The sequence below is a fragment of the Motacilla alba genome, chromosome 1A (assembly GCF_015832195.1).
Source record: "Motacilla alba alba isolate MOTALB_02 chromosome 1A, Motacilla_alba_V1.0_pri, whole genome shotgun sequence".
Lineage (NCBI taxonomy): Eukaryota > Metazoa > Chordata > Aves > Passeriformes > Motacillidae > Motacilla > Motacilla alba.
The window spans coordinates 43,427,353-43,447,559 of NC_052031.1; the positions used below are offsets into that span (position 1 = coordinate 43,427,353).

General features: G+C 39.4%; 1 long non-coding RNA gene across 1 annotated transcript in view; it reads right to left on the bottom strand.

Annotated features, from left to right (window-relative positions):
* LOC119707720 overlaps nucleotides 1-20,207 on the bottom strand; it is an 84,520-nt gene that overhangs the window by 47,223 nt on the left and 17,090 nt on the right. The window contains exon 3 of the long non-coding RNA XR_005258831.1: nucleotides 15,837-15,971. This is a non-coding gene — a long non-coding RNA (uncharacterized LOC119707720). The remainder of the gene's footprint in view (nucleotides 1-15,836; nucleotides 15,972-20,207) is intronic.

The window sequence follows — 20,207 nt, forward strand, 5'->3', positions numbered from 1 at the left end:
AATTACAACATGATTCAACACCCAAGCTGACTTTCTGAAGGACACTATGGTGGTCTCATAGCTCAGACATCATACTACCATCGTATACCTGGAGAACTAAAAACTGAATTAAGTACTCATGAGACAGCACTGAGAATTGTACATGAGAATAATGTTGTTACAATAATGAGAAAACTGAATTTTCAGAAGAAATTAATCTACAAGAAGCTTCTGCTAAATACATGATAGTACCAACCACTTGAATTCTGTTCTAACATACTAGAAAATTTCATTGTACAAATTCTTTTGTGCAAAATAACTCTTATTTCTTACATCTAATTTCTGTTAACTAGAAGATAGCTTCTTTAATACCTACCAGTTAATATTCTCAGTGCATTAAGAAAGCTTTTCTTAAATGCTGTTTCTTACTATGCACACAGGGTGTACACATAGCACAAAATGCCTCATAAAGAAACCAACATACATTCCAAAAAAATGCATATAACACCCTATTGACTGTGATGTCTAACTAGTATTTTAATGTGTTTAAATATGTGCCTAAACACTGTCCTGAAGCTTCAGCAAAATCAAGTACAGGACACTTACATACAGACTTACTAACTCCTAGATAATGTAATCTGAGATTGATAGATATTATCAAGATTGACATTACAATTGCAGGACTTGATTGCAAACAGTAGCACAGAAAGTTCCATTCTAGAAATAAAAATTTAGATTAAACTTTTTGAAATTAAGGACAATTAGTGCACAAGAAACTTCATTACAATGATTATATTTTTTAACATTTCAGCTGACTGAAATACATTTTCCATCTAGGGATACAGCCTGTACATGCATTTCCAGTCAGTTTGATTTACATGATAAATTATTTTAAATATTATTCTCCAAGTTTTATTTCTCCTATATTCCAATATAATTGTTTTGGATAGTGTCTCTTTTCTGCTAAGAACATGGATTTCTTGTAATGCACTTAGCTGCAGAAGACCTTTTTATTTAAGAAATTCACTATATATTAAAAAAAAGCAGTAGCCTGTAAGTGACTAAAAAGCCACCTGTAAAATCCTGTGCACAAGGACATAATTCCTATAAGATTTGCAATCACACTAATCTTACATCAACCTTTGTAGGTTGTGTGAGTAGTCCAAGTAACTCAGTTTTGGCAAATATGACAGGTTGAGGCAATGACAGAAAACACATACACCTGAGATTCAAGCAGCCAAAACCACCTCACTGGAGTTACCAGCACCGGAAAACAGCTGTACGAGCTAAAAGGCAAGCAGAGAACCTGAAATGAGAAATTCATGTTTAATTTTAGTTCTGGTACACAATTCACTGCTTAACCTTTAGCACTGAGCTTCTCTGTGCCTCAGCTTTCCTACACAGAAAAACAGGGATTTGCACAATTTTTCATGGTGTATCAAATTTGATCTGCTCCCAAGCTTCTGCTAATAATAGCTCTGTGTGAAATGGAAAGTAGCCAGTTTTAAGAGCTGAGTGCAAGTAAAGAGCATCTGTCAGCTACATAAAAAGAAATTCAAAACATTTTAGGCAAGGAAAGCATGACCTAGTACTCTGCTCAACAGTAACTGTCTTCCTCTCTGTATGTGAAGCTGAAACATCACTTCTGATCCATCCTCAGATTATAGAGGAAGATTTCATTCTTACTGGCTGAAAACTTGAAAAGGAAATAAGAAAACAGAGGCTACATCCACTGATCTAAGTTTGGTTTTTTTCAACCCCTTCCATGTTAGCATGAACTTCCAGGGTTCTTCAAGGAAGTCATTAACATCCCCTATCCTTCTCACCCTGCCTGGCTACCTCAGCTTTGCAAGTCTTGCCCATCCTTGAAGAGACAACTTTCACTGCAGGCTGGGAGAAGAGAAAGGAGTGAATACTTAGGGAGGTGACAGTGGGAGAGATGCACAGCATCACTGTTGGAGAAGCCAAAGGGGCTGGAGGAGCTCCCAGAGCCACTGGCTGTAGGAGAGGGACTGCAGGACACTGACAGCAGCGGGGGGAAAAGGTGGCCTATGGCATGGGAGACTGGCAAATGGTATGGGGTGCATGGAAATTAGGAAACACACAGAAGCCCTGACTTGGAGATGCATATCCAAGGACTTTTCTCCCTGTAACTCCAACATAGCAAATACAGCACACAAGCAGATAATGCTCACACTGGCAACCTGCACTGACTCATGGAGCAGGAGAAACCCGGTAGCGCTGGGTGAAATGGAGATACCAGATGCAACAGCAAAGGGGTGTGAAGAGAGAGGGTTCTGAAGGAGTCCCTGTCAGCAAGTGACCTTGTTGGGCTCTATACAGCCTGTCCTGTCCTGCCCAGCGTGCTCAGGGCCTGTATTCTGGTTTCTTACATATTAACATTACTCTGCATTTAGCAAAATTTCTCTACTGCTGATTTGCCCTCGTCAGCCTCCTTCTCCACCCCTTCAGCTTCTGCCAGCACTTAATAAAGATCTGATATTCTGTATCCAACTGGCACCTCACTGCCAGGGACACAGTGCTGCCAGGGCCAACCCCCTGCCCACCTGAGAGCTGCCTCCAAGCACCCACATCACTGGTGGGTTGCACACCTGCTGTGCTACATTCACCTTATACATATTAGTGGTACAAATGTATGCAGTTTTGTGCATGCAAATTTGTTTTGCTCAGACTTTAAGATGCTCCAGTATCACTACACTTTGTATGTTTTTGACATGGTTTGCAGCAGGTCTGCTCTTGATTTTCTTACAGATAGTCACAGCTGAAAGGTCTTATTTGGAGTGATAAAGCTGAGGGTTTTTTTCTGTTAATTTTTAAACTTCCCTATATTCCCCCTTGCACTCCTCTCATATCAATAAACATCTGCCTTCCTTCCTGAAGGCCACCCATGCTAGTGTATTCCAGCAAGATCCTGTTCCAGGTCACATCACACAGCCCAAGCTATGCACTTGCTTCACCTCTACCCAAAGGGATTTAAAGAATTAAACCTCCAGACAATCTGGAAAATCTAAGTTGAACATTTACTGCTATTAACCCCACAAAAGATTACACTGGGTTGATATGCATAAGTAGTTACAGCATTTGGAAGCACAGACTTCATCAAACGCATTTGCCACCCAAGCAAGATATTTCCTACAATTCAAAGTCAGCACCCACCACTTAAACTGTTGTCCTTCCCCCTCATTATCACCCTCCCCTCACACATATATTACTGGCTTTGTCTTTCTCCCAAGCGAAATAAATGGGTTTGATTCTCACCACTGTCAGTGAGCCTTAACTCACTGCATTCAGAGTGCCCAGACAGTGCAAGGACAAACCTGCAGGAAACTGTTTTGAAAACCAATCAAATAATTAAAAAAAAAAAGGCTAGAAACAGGAATCAAGCCAAATCCAATAATTACTGCAGCAGACCCAGTTCAGTAGCATCGGTGAGCAACATGCTGAGGAAGACTGCCACATCATAAAAAGATCATCACCTTTTTATCAGTAAAAATCTAGTGCAGATGAAGGAAGACCTTGGCTATTAAGCACTCTTCTTCATCATGCACACAAACCCTCTTAATACAGTGCAGATATGAGATAACCAGAAGCTGAAAAGAAGTCACAATATTAATACCTCATTCCCTGCTGACAGTCAGTGAGGATGACAATGACCCAGAAAAATATTTGGATATCAGGACTCACTTTGACAGCCACTGCCTTACAAAAGCACTCACTATTTTTTTGTCCTTCATCTCTTTCTCCTCTGTGGTGGTTGGATCCGTCCTCCATTAGCTTAACTGACACTTGCTGCTCCATTCTTCTCGAGATTATTTTGATGTGGTAGTCACTGCTGTTTCAGTTCATCTCCCCACCTCAACCTCCTCCTGAGCCCACAGCCTCAGCAGCAGTGTCCCACAATTATTTGCATTCAAAAACTATGCAAAGACAGAGGATGAACAAAGGCCCAGTAGGTATACAGAATGGAAAAAAGCTTTGCCCCCCCTCCCCCCCCCCCCCCAAAGCAACTGAACTGCCTATTCTGAACATGACTTGGGGCATTGTGGATAATGGCACAGCTCCTCCACCGCTCTCCTGGACAACTCCACTAAAGGAAGTCATGCACACTTCTGTACATGTAACAATCAGGCCAAAAGAGGTAAACGAGTTGCAGACAGTGGCCAAACCTTCCTTGCCTGTTTACCTGTTCCCTGACACCTTTTTCTCCCTGACACCACCTAAGCATAGAGGCTGTTTCCACTGTTGGCAATTCCACTGCAATTAGCAGTGCCTCCTATGTCAGACAGCTGTGCTCCTCTTTCCCTTTGAGCTCTCAAGAGTTACAGCTGTTGTTCCACTTCCTGGGAGACATCTTTTCTAAGACTCATCTGCCTGTCCCATCCTGCTGTTATGCTCCTGCTTCCACTTTTCTGATTTTATCGACAAGTAATGCTCGAGCTACAATGCTCTGTAGTCACTGCAAGATCATAGTATTTCAGAGCAGAGTTAGAGGTGGAAAGGAGTATATAAGGGAGCCATTTCTACTATTTGTAAAGAAGGGAAGATAGGATGAATGAAGATAAAAGCCAGTGAGAGGGAAGGTGCAGGAACAGCCTAGTCTGCTCAGCCAGTACCAACCAGTTCCATCTGGTAACTGGAAGGAATTATGTAGTGCACTGTGTTGCTTTACTCTCCTGTCAACACAATCAAGCAAACTTAGCCACCTGGCGAGATGAAGCCAGTGTGTTTTCAAACTATCTGCTTCTACAAATGCTTGACATTCTTGATAAAGTCGCATCCTCTTTCAGTTACTGGAGAGATGTTGTTAATGTCTATAGCATTTGGGAAAGGCTTATGTGCATCAACTGAACATAGCAGTGCAACACTGAATGTGCAAAGAACTTGAAAAATGTTTTGATTCCCAATTCCTAAAATGCTAAAAAATTAAGGATTTCCAACTCCTAATATAACAGTAGATCCATCTGTTTCTAATCTCATTGTTCTGGGTATTTCTTCCTGGCCCAAAGACACAGAGGGAAAGCCAGTGATATTTTCCAGAGGGTGGAAATTAATTTGTCAGTGTTACAGCAAGTTCCACTGCTTTCCTCTAAATGACTCCACAGCTCAGGACTGTCAACTCAGCCCTCATTGCAGTCATTGGCTGTAGGGTACCCCATTTCTACAGACAAAGTTGAAGAACTATCTGTGCTAGAGAAGAGGTTGTTATTGATAAAGTTCAACTTGCTAGCTATTTGCCATACTTGCACGATACTTTAAATGAGCAAAAATACAAATAAACTACTTATCCCATTTTCTGTGAAAGTTCAGACAAATTATCAGGTTTCTCTGCCACTTAATGTCAGGGTTACCACTGATAGCCATCACAACTGTGGAGTTAGGGAGAAGCATCCTTACAAGACACAGCCTGCCTGTCAGGGCACACTGCAACAGACTGCTCTGTTTCTACAGCATTTCTTGTACTTGTTTCTCAGCAAGGGAGATTTGAGTACCTACCCTGTAGGGTCAGCCCTCTACTCTCAGATTCAGCTGATACGAGGATTGCTTGCCTTTTACAAGGGCATTTTCCTGAAGCCATACCTATCAAGCCCTTAAAAAATGGACCTTTTAGCAAAGAAGAACATGATGGTTAATCTTTAATGCTAGTGCTTCCACTGAACAGATATCCAGAAGCAACCTTCTACATCAATTCTGTGACATTATGGAACACAACTGATTTTCCAGTGTGCCAGAAATAAGCTTTATATTTATGGCTTTTAAATAAAAGTCATTATAAAAATCAAAATCCTACCACTAATGTTTTCAAAAGATATTTCACCTGAAGTCATTTTCTCTGTGAGTTAAACTCAAAGGAGTGTTTAAGGTGAAGTAATTTCCAGCTCCTGGGAATATTACATCACCTTTGTCTGTCTACAAAAGTTTGGGCTCTGAACAAAGTTAATGCTCCTGTTAAAAGGTTCCTACCCTCAACTCTCTACTTCCCATGTGAGGATCCCATTCCTTCCTGCCTGCTTAGATATACATGCTTTGTGTTCACGTTTGTCTAAAAAATCCTGTTTAACTCAGAGCCCCTTTTGCATCCATACAGTACTCTAAGATTTGTGCTAGCCTGGACAGTCCTCACAGAAAGAGAGGTCTAAAGGAAAAGTCACATGTGCAGTTAGGCTCGTGGCTGTTTTCACAAGACTCAATGAAAAACACTTTCTCCACATCAACATACAGATCATACCTACAGGGCAATCCCCAAGACAAGAAAAGCTGAACATATCTAACATCTTGCAGCAACCAGAGGAGGGGCATCCAAACTGTCTCATACAATTTTCAGTCATCTGGTCTTTTTTCTTGCCTTGTTCTGCTTTTCAATGAACTAATTTGTCTTACTGAAGAGGCAGAAAACTAATCTAAAGAATATAATAGAAAATCAAATTTTTCTCTGCTGCTTCAGTGAGCTGAATCAGCATGCAGGCAGGGAAGTCACATAAGGGAAGAAGCAGAGTCATGAAGCCAGGAGCATGAGACTGAAAATCAGCATGCCAGCAGATCCCCATCCCAAGGCTTTTCATTCCAGTAACTAATAATGGACAGCCTAAGAAAACACTTGGCCTTTTGGTCTTTCCACCCAAGCAGAATTTGAAGTCCAGAGAGTTATTCTTTGCAATAAAATAAAAAGGGAATTTTGTATGTAAAGTTTTATTTCATATTAACCCATCCAATCTTTCCTAGGGCTAATCACATTTAAGCAGGCAGTTCCATGATTTCAAGCACTTTATCCTTATTATAGTTACTGTTATTTATCCTTATTATAGTACAGTAGACAGAGTCCCAGAGCTCAGCCATCCTCAGCCTCTGAATGGACCCACAGTGTGGGGGAAGGGATACCAGTTCTGAAGCTTCCAATCAATCAGGCACTCTGCTAGTTCCTAGCCAATGCCTGACTCCGGGTGTTACTCAGTTTCCCAGGTGAATCTGTCTACTTGATAGGGTTTCATGCTGAAGGATACCAAATAAGTATGTCTCTCCCAGTTTCTGATACATTATTTTCCAACATGATTCAGGTCAAATCAAGAAAGTCCAGGACCTACACATCAGCAAAAACTCTGTATGCTTTTTAGGTTTTGATACACTTGTAGCATTTTTGCATAAGAACAAAGTGACATTTGGGATTTAGATCATTAAAAAGCAGGCTTCTTATGCATCCAAGTGGAATCCAGGGTAAAAAAAAGGAGATAAGGGGACTAGGGAAGTACTAGATATAGTTTGTTTTTCCTGCTCATGGTTGGTCCACCTTTCAGGAAAATCTGAACACATTTCTTTGCTGGCCTGCCTTCCTTCCTCAGAAGACACAAGGCAAAAACAGACAGGCATTCCCTTTCCAGTTTCTTGTTTACAAAACAAATTGAATGTGCTACTCCTTCAAAACATCTGTTTGCACTCCTAACATGAGAAAAAATATTGAGACTATGTGTTTGATAACAAGTCATGACCTTTGCTTTGGCATTTGGAGTTCGGTTAAACTCAGCCTGTTAACTTTTCAAAACACAGTCATTTTTGAAACTTCGATTAAATAAAGTCCACTTATTCTAAAATGAAATGATTTCTATATTTCTGGTTTAAAGACATCCACAGAGATTATTAGAGAAGTATCATTACCTTGTTTTATTTCTTTTTACTTTTTAATTACACTGATGGATGAAATTCTAGCTAGTGAGTCAGAGTGGTTTTAATGCAGGGGTGGTGAGCTCATGAGCTGAATACAGCACAGCAAGCAGTTCATCCAGGCTACAGCTGAGTCTTAGCACCATCTCACAATGTCCCTAGAGCACAGAGAGGCAGCAAGCCACAAATCAGGTGATCACTTGGGCAGCCTGAACAAACCATTTCTTCTGAAGGTGTCACAGACTTTCCACTGTGTGCCCTCACCTCATCTGCAGCCTAAAGAACCACACCACAAGAAGAGTGCACGGTGGGACTGCGGAGGCACATCCTCCAAGACAGCTGTGCAACCTCTGGCCATAGGACACACTGCGCAGTGGTCACAGGACAGAGCAAACCTGCGTGGCCACATGACAGGACACAGACGCAGCCTTCAGCCATGACTCATTCCACATGTACCTGCACATGTGGCAGCTAGATGACAGGGCAGGTAGATTTGGAGAATGTGACATATATACAAGGCCACTTTCCAACAGGGGAAGGGACACACCTTTCTTTATCACACAGTTTTCAGAAGCCATGTGACTGCTCAGGGGGAAAGCACAGGCACAGCTGCCTCAGAGCAATTATGGTTATGGCAAATAAACTGCTGTTCCTGCAAAGACAAATTTTTTTCTTTCTCTTCTTTGCAGATATTGTCTACTACATGGGAGGGTGGTCTGTAACTCCAAGATAACAAGACAGTCCATCTTATTACATATTAATGAGGATCAGTACAACGTTTCCTTTTATTTTCAACCATTTGACTGATAGTGAACATTCTTCGCATAGGCAGAATGCTTGTGGGACATCCTAAGTCTTTGCTCATTCCTACAAGCTGTTTATAAAATTACAAGAGAATAAAACTGCCAGTGAAGAAGAAAATACTAAAATAATAGCTAAAGAAATAAACATCATTGTCTTTCACTGAGTACTTGCTCATTTGCTTACTGATTTCTGAAGGGTAATCATTGTTCGTGGTCTTTTTTAAGGGAAAAGTCTTTCTTAAACCATAGAAAGACACAGGAACAGAAGGATCACAGCAGTGGCAGGAAGAGCAGAGAAGCAGCAACCAGACTTGTTGAGGATTCAGGTGTTTGTCTTTTACAAATGTAAAGCGATATCTGGCATAAAAATACATCAATAGGGTGAATTCCCACCCAAAAGTTCAATGATTGGGAAACAATTACAGAGTAAGCACCTTCTTGGCAAAAGATCAAATTTCTCCCAGTGCAGAGACTTCACTGGAAGACAACAGAGGTAATTCTACATTTGGTATTGCTGTATTGAAGCACTTCTGATTATAAGTTTTCACATTGCTATGATGGAAAGCTATGTCTTGGGAATATGCTTTAATCTATATGCTTCATGCATGCTGTATCCAAACACTGTTCTGAAATGCAGTACCTGCAAGCAGGTGAGGCAAAAGTGAAGCTCAGTGTTATTCCTTCAGGACCAAATGTTGTTTTGATACCTGGATTATTTTTCTCCGCACAAAAGCAACGTGCTGCTGTTAACATTAAACACTTATCCTCTTGATGCAAATCAGTAATTTTCAACATGAGGGTTACAAATTCCAAGAGGTTTGTCAACCATTGCTGGAGAGTCTGAGGAAGGTGGTGCAGAAACACCAACCAGAAAAACCTCTCAGGAAAAAAAGACATAAATCCATAAATAAATGTGTCCATAAATGTGTTCATAAATCCATTCTCCCCTTGTTCTCCCTGTTGAGGTTTCTATACTCCACCCTCACTCCTACTCCTCTCCTCTTGGTCCTCTGATTCAGTTCCCCATTTCTGATCTGCCTCTTTAAAATAATTCCCTTTTACATTTGAATCCCGCCACTCTCCTTTAAAAATACAAAACTTTTACCAATCAGCTACTGAAAAGAAATTTTCTGTACCTTCCTACCCTGAGCAGACAGAGTTGGCCATTCTAAGATAACAATTCAGCACCTCTTTGCTTTAAATATGTTGCACATTTAAAAACAAAGCCTGACATTCATCTAGATAACTGTAATTTCTTAATGACTTTCCCTCAGGTGCTCCCCTCCTAAAGTACAATGCTGGGTACTGAAGTGACTCTGTGCATGCAGTGACTCAGGCATGCATACCTGATTACTCTACTTGTCTGCTTCCAGAGTGGTCAGGGGTTATTTCATAGCTTGATTGACATTCATAAAATGTAGCACTCCGTGGAATGGCAGAGATGAATCAGCTGGAGGGGAGAAAATTTATTTCCAGTCTTCTGTCTACACTAACAGCCAATTGCCACAACTCTGAGCACAGGACTCACAGTTCCTGACAGCGGCCAGGCTGTACCTAACCTCCACAAGAACAGGCCAGGAGAGATGGCAAATCCTCCCACTGCATCACGTTACAAAGCCAACAACAGCTGTCTTGCCACAGGCAGGAGCATGCTGCCCACTGAGTGAGACTTTGGAATGTCCTAAGGAAAAGTAGGATTTCTTCAGGTGCTGAGAGAACTGCCATCCCTATTTATGCACCAACCCAGCCACATGGGCCACATCGGGTGAAAAGAGTTGCAGATATCAACAGCATGTGGACAATCCAGACTCCCAGAGGAATGTGGAAGCAAATACATAAACATGCCTGCTGCAGCAGCACTTGTCCACTCTTATAAAACAGTTTGGAATGACCCTATAATATTATTGTTCAATTTTGTATTGTGCAGGATGAATTTGCTGGATATGAAGCAGAGGCAGTAGGCATTAGGATAGGTAAACGGAACACATTTAACATAAAAATAACAGTTAGAAATACAGAAAATTCTGGTCTCAGGTAAAGACATCTGTAGTTATGATATTTTATGAAAATCTTTTTACTAGGATTTTCTTTTCTTGAGAAGCTGAGAAGCCTCAGGAATAAATGTAAACAATGATTATCTGCTGTTGTGGAATGTAACAGGTGCATTGTTGATTGGTCTATGTAAAGCATTTTTACTTAATAACCAATCAAGAATGCAGCTAGCTCAAACTCTCTAGTCAGTCACAAAACTTTGTTATTCATTCCATTCTATTCCTGTCTCACCTTCTAATGAATCCTTTCTCTCTGTTCTTTTAGTATAATTTTAATTTAGCATTTTTAATATAATATATATCATATTATAATAAACCAACCTTCTAAAACATGAAATCAAAATTTCACATCTCTTCCCACATCCTATGTGCCCAAAAATACTACAGACTTTTCTCTGAGTAGATTTACAGTTAAAAACACTCTTGCAAAATAAAAGCAGAGACTCATGTAATTATGTTTTATTCCAATCCTTCTGTAGCAGTAGCAGCAAAGCACACATTATAGGACATGGCCTGGTGTTCACAAAGATCTGAAGCCAAACTTTAAGTCTGTTTTTCTAAGTGTCTGCCAATCTGCAGAAGCACCTGAGTTTATGACATGATGTTGAGTTTAGGATTATCTGTACACTGAGTTAAGTTCTTAAAATACATTATTACATAACAGTTTTTTGGGGTGTTTGCCTTACTCAGTTTACTACATGACTTTCCTCTGGGACAAAATCCAGACAAAGTAGTGATGAACACTACGCTTTCTGGACACTCTTTTTTCCCTCTATATCATTTGTTGCAAAAATTGGCAAGTGATAAAAGGCAAACTTGAAGAAAATAGAAGGCCTCACAATGAAAGCAAATGAATGTGGCTTTTTGCCATGGAGTTCTTCTGCAGTGTCAGCCAGGCCATTTAAATCACACTTTTCACTATTTTTTAGCAATTGCATGTTCCTCATCTTCCCATATGTGGCTTGAGACTGTGGGCTGTAATTTGAAGCAGAGCTAAAGAGTCAGCTTGTAGTTGATTTATGTGGATGCTTTACTTTGAGTATCAGCAGTACTAAACACTGAGTACTCTGAAATATCATCTCCTGAGTACATCAGTCATAAATTAGTGCAGATAACAAAGAGAGGATACAAAAGCCCCATCATGTCATGGGAGTTTTATGGAATAAATTCAGTATGGAGGCACAAGAAAAGAAAGTGCATTAGGAAATCATTCTCTCCAATTTCAGAGCAGACTTTTGTCTAAGTAACTTTGAGATGTTTGATTTTACAAATGTCTTTGTGTATAATTTCCTAGACTCTTCTCAAATCAAAGCCTGAACAGAACAGAACTAAATCGCTACAACTCCTGTGTGCCTGACACAAGTATCTACCACCATCCACGAGCCAAGGCTCCTGGACCCAAAAGCACAGGCCTCTGAGCCAGACAAGCTGTCTTCCTGCCAGTAAACCAGCAGAAGAGGTTGCAAAACATTTGCTTTTTTGGGTGACATTTACTACCATTAGTGGCTGATAGAAAAGGTAATTCAGGGATAGCAGAGAGAAGAATGTGTTCTGACAGGTAAAACTCCCACCCACTCTCTTTGGATTTTGTTGACAATGCCCAGCACTTGCTATCTGTCCCATGCATGCATAAGGCTTTCTGTAATAGCAGCTCCTCTTTCTTCAGCATGCCTCTTATATCAGCCCTACTGCCCCTGAGCACTCTCAGCCCTCTTCCTTTGCCTTCCCTCCAAAGTCACTGCTCTCCCAATAACTCCCAGGCGGAATATCCTCCCAGTTTCTTCTTCATGTATGTACAAGTTACTTCATTCCTGCTTTGTCTTCAACGATCCTGCCCAATCTCCCTTTCTCAGGGTTTTTCCCAAGCAGCTTCCATCCTTGACTTTGACATGTGAACTCCCTTCTACATCCCTCTGGCCACCTGTCCTCCTTTTTGCTTACTGAAGTCCCAGCTTATAATCATCTCAGTCATTCTTATCTCCAGACTCAGCTTCCCTCTTTATTCTCTCCCTCTTCTTGCACCATCTCCATGACTCCCTCCTCTCTGTCATCGAGCTGCCTCCCATTCCTTCTGTCATTTTTCCAGTTTCTAGGCCACACACAACAGAGACAACTTTTGAGAATATTTTTTAAGGAATAAAGCAACATATTCTTACCTTAGCTTTCCTTTCAGAAATTACTTAATCACTTGGCTGCTATTTGTCAAAGTTTTTCACCTCAAGTTTTCCATCAGCAATGGAAAAGTGCCCCCCAAATTGCTAAAGCTTCTCAAAGTCATGAGCAACTGATACACAAAGCCATACTAGGATATGCTGTGGAGACCTAACAACACACAGTGCTATCTGCCTCTCCAGGAATTGTACTTATATACAGGTTTTACGCTTTCATTAAATTATTGGCATGAATAAATTAGTTCCATTAGCTTTAACTTTGCTTCAGTAAAAAATACTGACCCTGGTTAAATAGGAAGGGTAGTCAGCTCTAACTTTAACAGAATATGCTAAAAATGCTTCCTAAAAATTCCACGCTTATGCACATGGTGGCTATGAGCCACCTCCAAACAAGGAACAGAGCTTACTTGCCAATGTCATACTGCTCTTCTGCTAGCAAATCCATGTTAAAAAGTACACATTAAGTCATTTGACTCTAGCATGTCTAAAAGTTACGTGATCTGACATTTCCAAAATGTCTCTTGCATTTTGTCTATATGTAATTTCTTTTTTATCTTCCCAATGAACCTCACAATAATTGTTGGTAGCTTTAGGCACCCTGAGCTATGTAAGAAAGGTGCATCTACAGACATGAAATTCCCAAGCTTTCAAAGTCCATACATGAAGTGCAAAGATCTTGATAGAATGCATAATGGTAATGTTTTAAGTACTTTCTGACAAAATCTTTGCTGAAAACTAAACAGACACATACACTCCCACACAGCGTCCTTAAAAAATGAACATTCTGCTTGTATCCTATGTTCTTTCTTGAAAAAATATACATTACAGACATTTTAAAAGTTTTCTTATATTTCTGAATAGTTTTGGTAGGCAAAAACTTTGAATTGAAAGTAAAAAAGCAACATAGACAAAACCAAACAGTTGTGACTGCTTTAGTTTACTCCTGAAGACTAAAAGACTAAAATAAACTTTGTGTTTAGCTCACTACATCAGCTAAGAGGAAAAAAACCTCTCATCTTTCACTTAGTTTTTACTTGCTTGTCTTCATGAAAGCTTAGAAGTTGCGAGTGCTGCTTTCTTTCATTTCAGATTTCCACAGACAAGATAGAAACAGTGCAAGTGAAATGCCAGTGACAGTGAACTCATTTTATAAATAAAAGTGTGAGCATGTACAATATATAAAATACATGAGTTCAGTTTTGGTCAGATAATGTTCTTACACCTGTTCATTCAGGCTTTGGACCAAAGCACTTGCAGAGCCAGTGAATGATATTTGAACAGAGCTGGGTATAAATAGATTTGTTCTTGTAACATTATCAAAAGGATCTGACCTAAGAGATGACAACATCTGATGGGGTAAATCATCTGAATTGGATGTTTCCTCATGTTTTAGGATTGGTTAGTATTATTCAGTATGCATAAAATAGCTGACCCTACTACACGACACACTGTATTCATGGTCCATAGCTTACTTCTTCAGTCCTATATCAAGTTCTTTCCATAGTCCTATTTGTATTATACACCAAAACATTCATTGCAATAGTTTCATTTCCAAAGTAATCCGTAAGTGCAAAATAAGTTACTTTACAAGATTAGTGCAGAGCTTTGACAGACAGCAGCCTCTAAGCTGTTTCCTCTTTTCTGAATGTCTTAAGTATCTGTACATACTTAAGCTACATATGTAGCTACATATGTAGCTGGGAATAGTACTCTTTCCATTATAGCAGCTTTCGCTTACATTGATAAAAAAAGAATTGATAAAAATAATTGATACAGTATTCATTGCATTTTAGCTCTTTATCTCTGCTTTGTGACCAAGGCTGCTTTCTGTGAGCCCACTTAGCTTTGCCTGCATGGCTGAGGACTGTGCCCTCTCTGCAGAACCATCCACCAGTGAGTGACTCTGCCCTGCACCTTGCTGACGTGGTCACTCAGCCCAACAGTGTAGATCAAACCCACTCTCTGCAGAGTCACCAAGGAAGATCAGCATTGGAAACAATTGGAACCTGTGCCACTATCAAGCAGGGAGGCAGGTGAGGAGGCTGTGTGCACTTATGCCCAAAGGACAGTGAAAGCACAGGTTGCTCTGCTGAGCCAATTTTAATTCATGCTTGAGCAACTTTTGTAGGCACTGGTGACTACAAATGCTATTGTATACAAATACTATACAATACTATTATCTAATACTATCTATACAAATACTACTACAATACTATTGTATTGAGACACATAAGGCAATTGTGGCAATGCCTCCTTTGCTCAAAACCCATAATGTTTTTTTGTTGACTCAGAGTTTATATTTTGTTTCAGCTTACTGCATGTGAGACTTGGAAACCTTGGCTGAAACCTCCAGATTTGTCTATACACAGAGCACAGTATCAGTTTAAATTGAACAGTTTGTCAAGCCAGTAAAAGATCTGGTGGACATGGATGACTCAAGAATGACATCTTTGCATTTGAATCACTCTAGATTTCAATCAGCACAGTCTTTGCCAAGCCCAGGGCTCCAGTTCTGAGGCAGTGAGATAGGGCATATTGCAGAAGAAAGCATTTGTAATTACAAATCAGTGTTTGGGGGGTTTTTCTCCAGTTTCATGACATATTTTCTAATGTCATCATTTTTGTAGTCTGTACTGTCCGTGTTTTCCATTTGTTTCTGCAAGAAAGATGGGTTTCTGCTATATTTTAAAATTTTGGCTGTTCCTAAGTTGGGCAGTGAAATAAGGTATTGTTACAATGCTAAATGTTAACAGCTCTTCTAACTCATTTCCCTGCAGCTGGGACTAAAATTAAGCAGATAATGACTGTACCCATAGCTTAGAAATACCTCTACAGAAATACATGCTCCCTCCTGAACCCCTACCACAATACCCTAATTAACTAGCTAGCATAGTAGCCAACATTCCAGCTGCCTATGAGATTGCAGCACAATATGGAGTTTCTAGTAGTCAAAAGAAGTAGAAAAATATGAACCTCTCTTCAGAGCAAGCATTAGAAATTCCCTGGAAAAACCCAAGGAGGAAAAAGTTATCTAAGAAGCAAAAAAAATACCAGGTTTGCCAGAGCCATGTAGCTAAAATATGGCATCTCTTCCAACATGGTGAGGATTACTCCTGTCAACTTCTTACTAAAAATATTGATGTTAAATGAAATTTTACCTTTTTGTGTGTACTGTCAGACAGGAGTGCTGCAAATATATACCCAGGAGAATACATCTGACAGAAGTAACTCAGTTCTGTATCCAGCACAGATACACCTCGAGGCCTTTTCCAAATTCTTGTCCATTTTCACACCTGCAAAATGAAGATAGATCTCAGTCTTCTTTGCCTTACATGGCTACAGAGATTAAGCAGATATCAGAGTACTTCACCTTCTACCAGTGTAACACAGCAAACAAGGTCTTTTCTTGGGGGTAGAAAAACTCTTAGTAGGGCCTGGGGCAAAACAGAGTGGAGCACCTACAAAACCTTTCACCCTGCACGTATCACTGGAGGATCCCCCAGCAAGAGAAGGAAGGTAATTACATATACATATAATTACATATACATAAAAATGTATCTATATCTATATCTATATATTACATATATATACCTATACATATAATTACATACAGGTGCCTCCACTGTGGAGTTAAAGTGTCTTGTGCTGTCCTACCCCTACAATAAAAAGTAGGGTTAAAATAAATTTTCCTTCTATAACATTAATAACCCCTGCCAGAGAGCAGAGAGATCCCAAAGGTTTGCTTGATACAGATTAAGCATATATGCATGTGTGTATATATATATATATATATATATATATATATATATATATATATAAAAGAAAAATTCATTATTCAAAATATATTAGGATAATGAAAACTCCTATCCTCTGCAGTCAAGAAACAGGAGAGGAAAAATCTCTTGTGTTGCTTTTGTATTTGCCAGGCTGGTGATGACAGTCATGTTTTAGCTGTTCACCTCATAGCAAGAGAGCACTCTGCATAGAAGCAGATTCTCCTTGCAGATGCCTCACAATAGTTTGCAAAAGCAGGTAAATGCTAAATATAACAGCAACTTTGCAAATACAGCCACAGAGGAATGGAGTAGTTAAAGAACTCAATTACTTTTTTTTTTTTCTTCTGTAAGTCACTGGCAGACAAGCACAAAACAAAGTTTCCCCAAATTCACTTCCAGCCTATGGTTAAGCCAGCCAGCTGCAGGCATTGGCCAAGGTATGCATGAGTGTGCATGCAAGTTCCTTGAAGTTAGATGATTTGCATATAGCCACTGAGCCACCTAGTAGCAGGACTTAAAAAAGGGATGTATTTGCAATTCCATACCCTAATAGACCAGGACTGGTCAACAGATCAAGTGTCTACCATGTTGGTGTCTGCTTCTCTTTAGACAGAAATGATAGGGAAAAGTTTAGCAGATACCTATTTGTCCTTTGGCAAGTAAAAAATAAAGCAATTTCTTTCTTTTCCTTCATATAAACTGTGGCTTGAAGCTTTTTTTTTTATTTGTATTGCAGTCACATTAAGTTACATACACAAACCAAATGGCTGAGACTCCTGGGATTTTAGATTCCAGTCAATACAAACTAATTGAAACAATGTGTGCTAGGAAACAGTGCAATTCTACATGGCAATGGGACCTTCGTTTACCTTGCAGCTCCGTGTGCACAGCAGCATTATCCTTTCCACACATTAAAAGGCACAACCTTTCACATAAAGAGTATCCCCTAAGTTCAATTTGAACTTTCACTACTCTTTTTAATGATAGAGCATTTAGGAGATGAGTGACTTGCTCTTTAGGAACTCAAATGATCTTCTGGTTTCCGTGAATAACTTTAAAAGAAATGCCACTCTGTTAGAGGCAATCCAAATGTGTGTGACACTTACTGTACATGAAAGTGTTTCTTGTACAACTGGATGGGCACCACGCCAGCCAAACTCATCCATCTGGCTGTCAACACCTTACTCTTTTTCTACAGTGACCTATGTGGAAAATTCTCTTACAAACAGCTGTTCAGATAACAGGCAGACAACAGGTTGTCTTAAACCCCCTTTCAATTGTGCATAAATGTTTGTGAATTTCTAGTTCCATCTGCAAGATAAACATGAATATAACATTCTTTTGAATTATATTTATTATTCGTTTACATTTTCTATTTGCAGAACCTCTTCTGGACCTCCTACCTCCGCTGCCAAAAAAAGACTTTTAGTTCACTGACCTTTTCTATGTGATGTTTTTGTTAGGATATGAATCCTGCGGATGGAATTCAATTCTTTTCTACTTGTGCATTTTTTTCTAAAGGATTCATCAGCAGATGTGAAAAGTTAGTTCAGAATCATGTCACAAAAGCTCAGCAATGTAAATGTAATAAAGACTTGTATTTCACAAAACTGAATTACTATTTTGTTATGTAAAGTAGTGTCTTTTCCAAAAGCACTGAAAATAAACATACTGGAAGTGCCAGAGTGACTTCGGACCCTATTCTTTTTCACCTTCACGAAGACTTGGACCTTAGTCTACAGGCCAAACTAGTTATACATTCCCTAATTCCTTGGCAAAAAGTTACTTCTGAACAAATCTAGGCCTTGGAAGGTGCCAAAGGAAATAACTGATTGACAGCTGTAGGTAGAATTTCCTGAATAAATCCCTAGAAGGCCATGTGTAATCATGCTGGATTAGATGTGCGAAGAAAAGTCCTGAGCTGGTCAGCAAAGACACTATTGACCTATTTCTGATGTCGCCTTCAGGATGAAATGCACATCTAGGTCCCTGTGCATACTTTAAAATGTTACCACTTCTCTTCCCTGAATTCAGAGGTAGCTCATTTCAAGATACCCACCAACACTTGACGAGATAATTCCCCCTTTCAACTCAGTTTTGGAAGTAGAATTTAAGGCTAAAACATTTTCTTAATATTTTTGAGAATTAATCTGGTAATTTTTTTTCAGTCTAGCATAGACTCTTAACCCCATATATAACTAACCTGTCATACAAGCAATTCAAATAACAGCAACACCAATTTTAATAGCAGTAACGGCTGTCATTCAGGAGTGTCTTAGTTCTCCAAAAGCTTCACCAGAAGCACCATTTCTTCTTTTTAAAGGTGAAAGCAGAGATATTCCTCATACTACCTGGCAGAAATATTCAGCTATCTGGCTGCTAAATAATAACTCCTATGGGAGCAATTTACAGCAGTTCCTTAAGTTAGCCATATTTACTCCCATTTCAGAAGAAGATATTGTTTGTGGAATTAACTGTGCAGGCAGTGAGCCTTGAGAGACTGCATTTGAGTTCACAGAGCTCTAGCTGTCCTCAGACTGGTTAGATTGTATCACACACTAATGTTCGATCTGTAGTAACTTTTTCCTCCTAATCTGACATTTGCTTTTCTGCCAAGACACATCCTCTCCATTCTTTTGTTCATGCACAAAGACTATACAACATTCAGTAATTCATACTGCTTACTCTTCCTTACCATTTCAAGTGAGTCCCATGACTGTAGTTCAGTGTACAGAACATTCCTTTACAAAATGTGGGGGCTGGTTTTATTTGTTTATCCTTTCCTTTACACATTTCCAGAATGTCAACCCTGACATTCTGTATTTTTTATTTCTTTGTGGTCTCAAAATTATGGATTGCAAGCTTAGTCAGAGCTATTATTGAGGGTGAAGTTAATCAAATACAAATGCTTATAAAACAGAGTTTTAAATGCTACAAGCAAAAAACATTTTTCCACTTTTCTTCAGACCTCATTCTGTTCCATATAAACACATTTCTATGGCTGATTCCTGTGCCATCAAAAACTTTTCTGACTCTTTTTGGTGCAAAGGTGTAGCAAATGCTAGTGGGAAGAAAGTTCAGTTCTAGGTGAATTCAAGAAAGTCAAAATCTGCCTAGGTTTCAATTCTTTCAGTGACATGAGGGGTATAATAATAATAATAATCTCCAGGGAGTCCCTTTCATTGTTGTCCATTTTGATTGCACAGAAAACCCCTATCAAAAGGATTCATCTCAACAAACACAATGTTGTGAATTCAATTAGAAAAGGTACTGTTACAGCATGAACTGATGTTCATATCATTAAAAACACAGTCCCGTGAAGGGGATGAAGGCAATGCAACCAGAAAGATCAAACCAGCTACTCAACTCACATGGGAGCCCTAGAGGTGAAACTAGGGGAATATTGAAGAAATTCATTAGATATACCAGAATAACTGACACTGTTTGAATCAATTAATAACCACCCTCAGTTTTGCCACTGTCCTGTTCAAAAAGTCATACAGAGTATAAATTCCCCAAAGTCCCAGTCTAAGGAACACAAAGAACACATGTACCTCTACCATAAAACACATATCATTTAGATCACAAGTCTATTTTTCAATTCCTGTTCAAACAAAAGAAGACCAATTTCTGGCTGCTTCTGCAACAGTTTTACTGCTCAAAATGGCTGTGAGTGCAATACATGGCTTGGTGTATGTATCTAATACATATATATATATATATATATATGCAATCTGTTTAAATGCCTAGAAA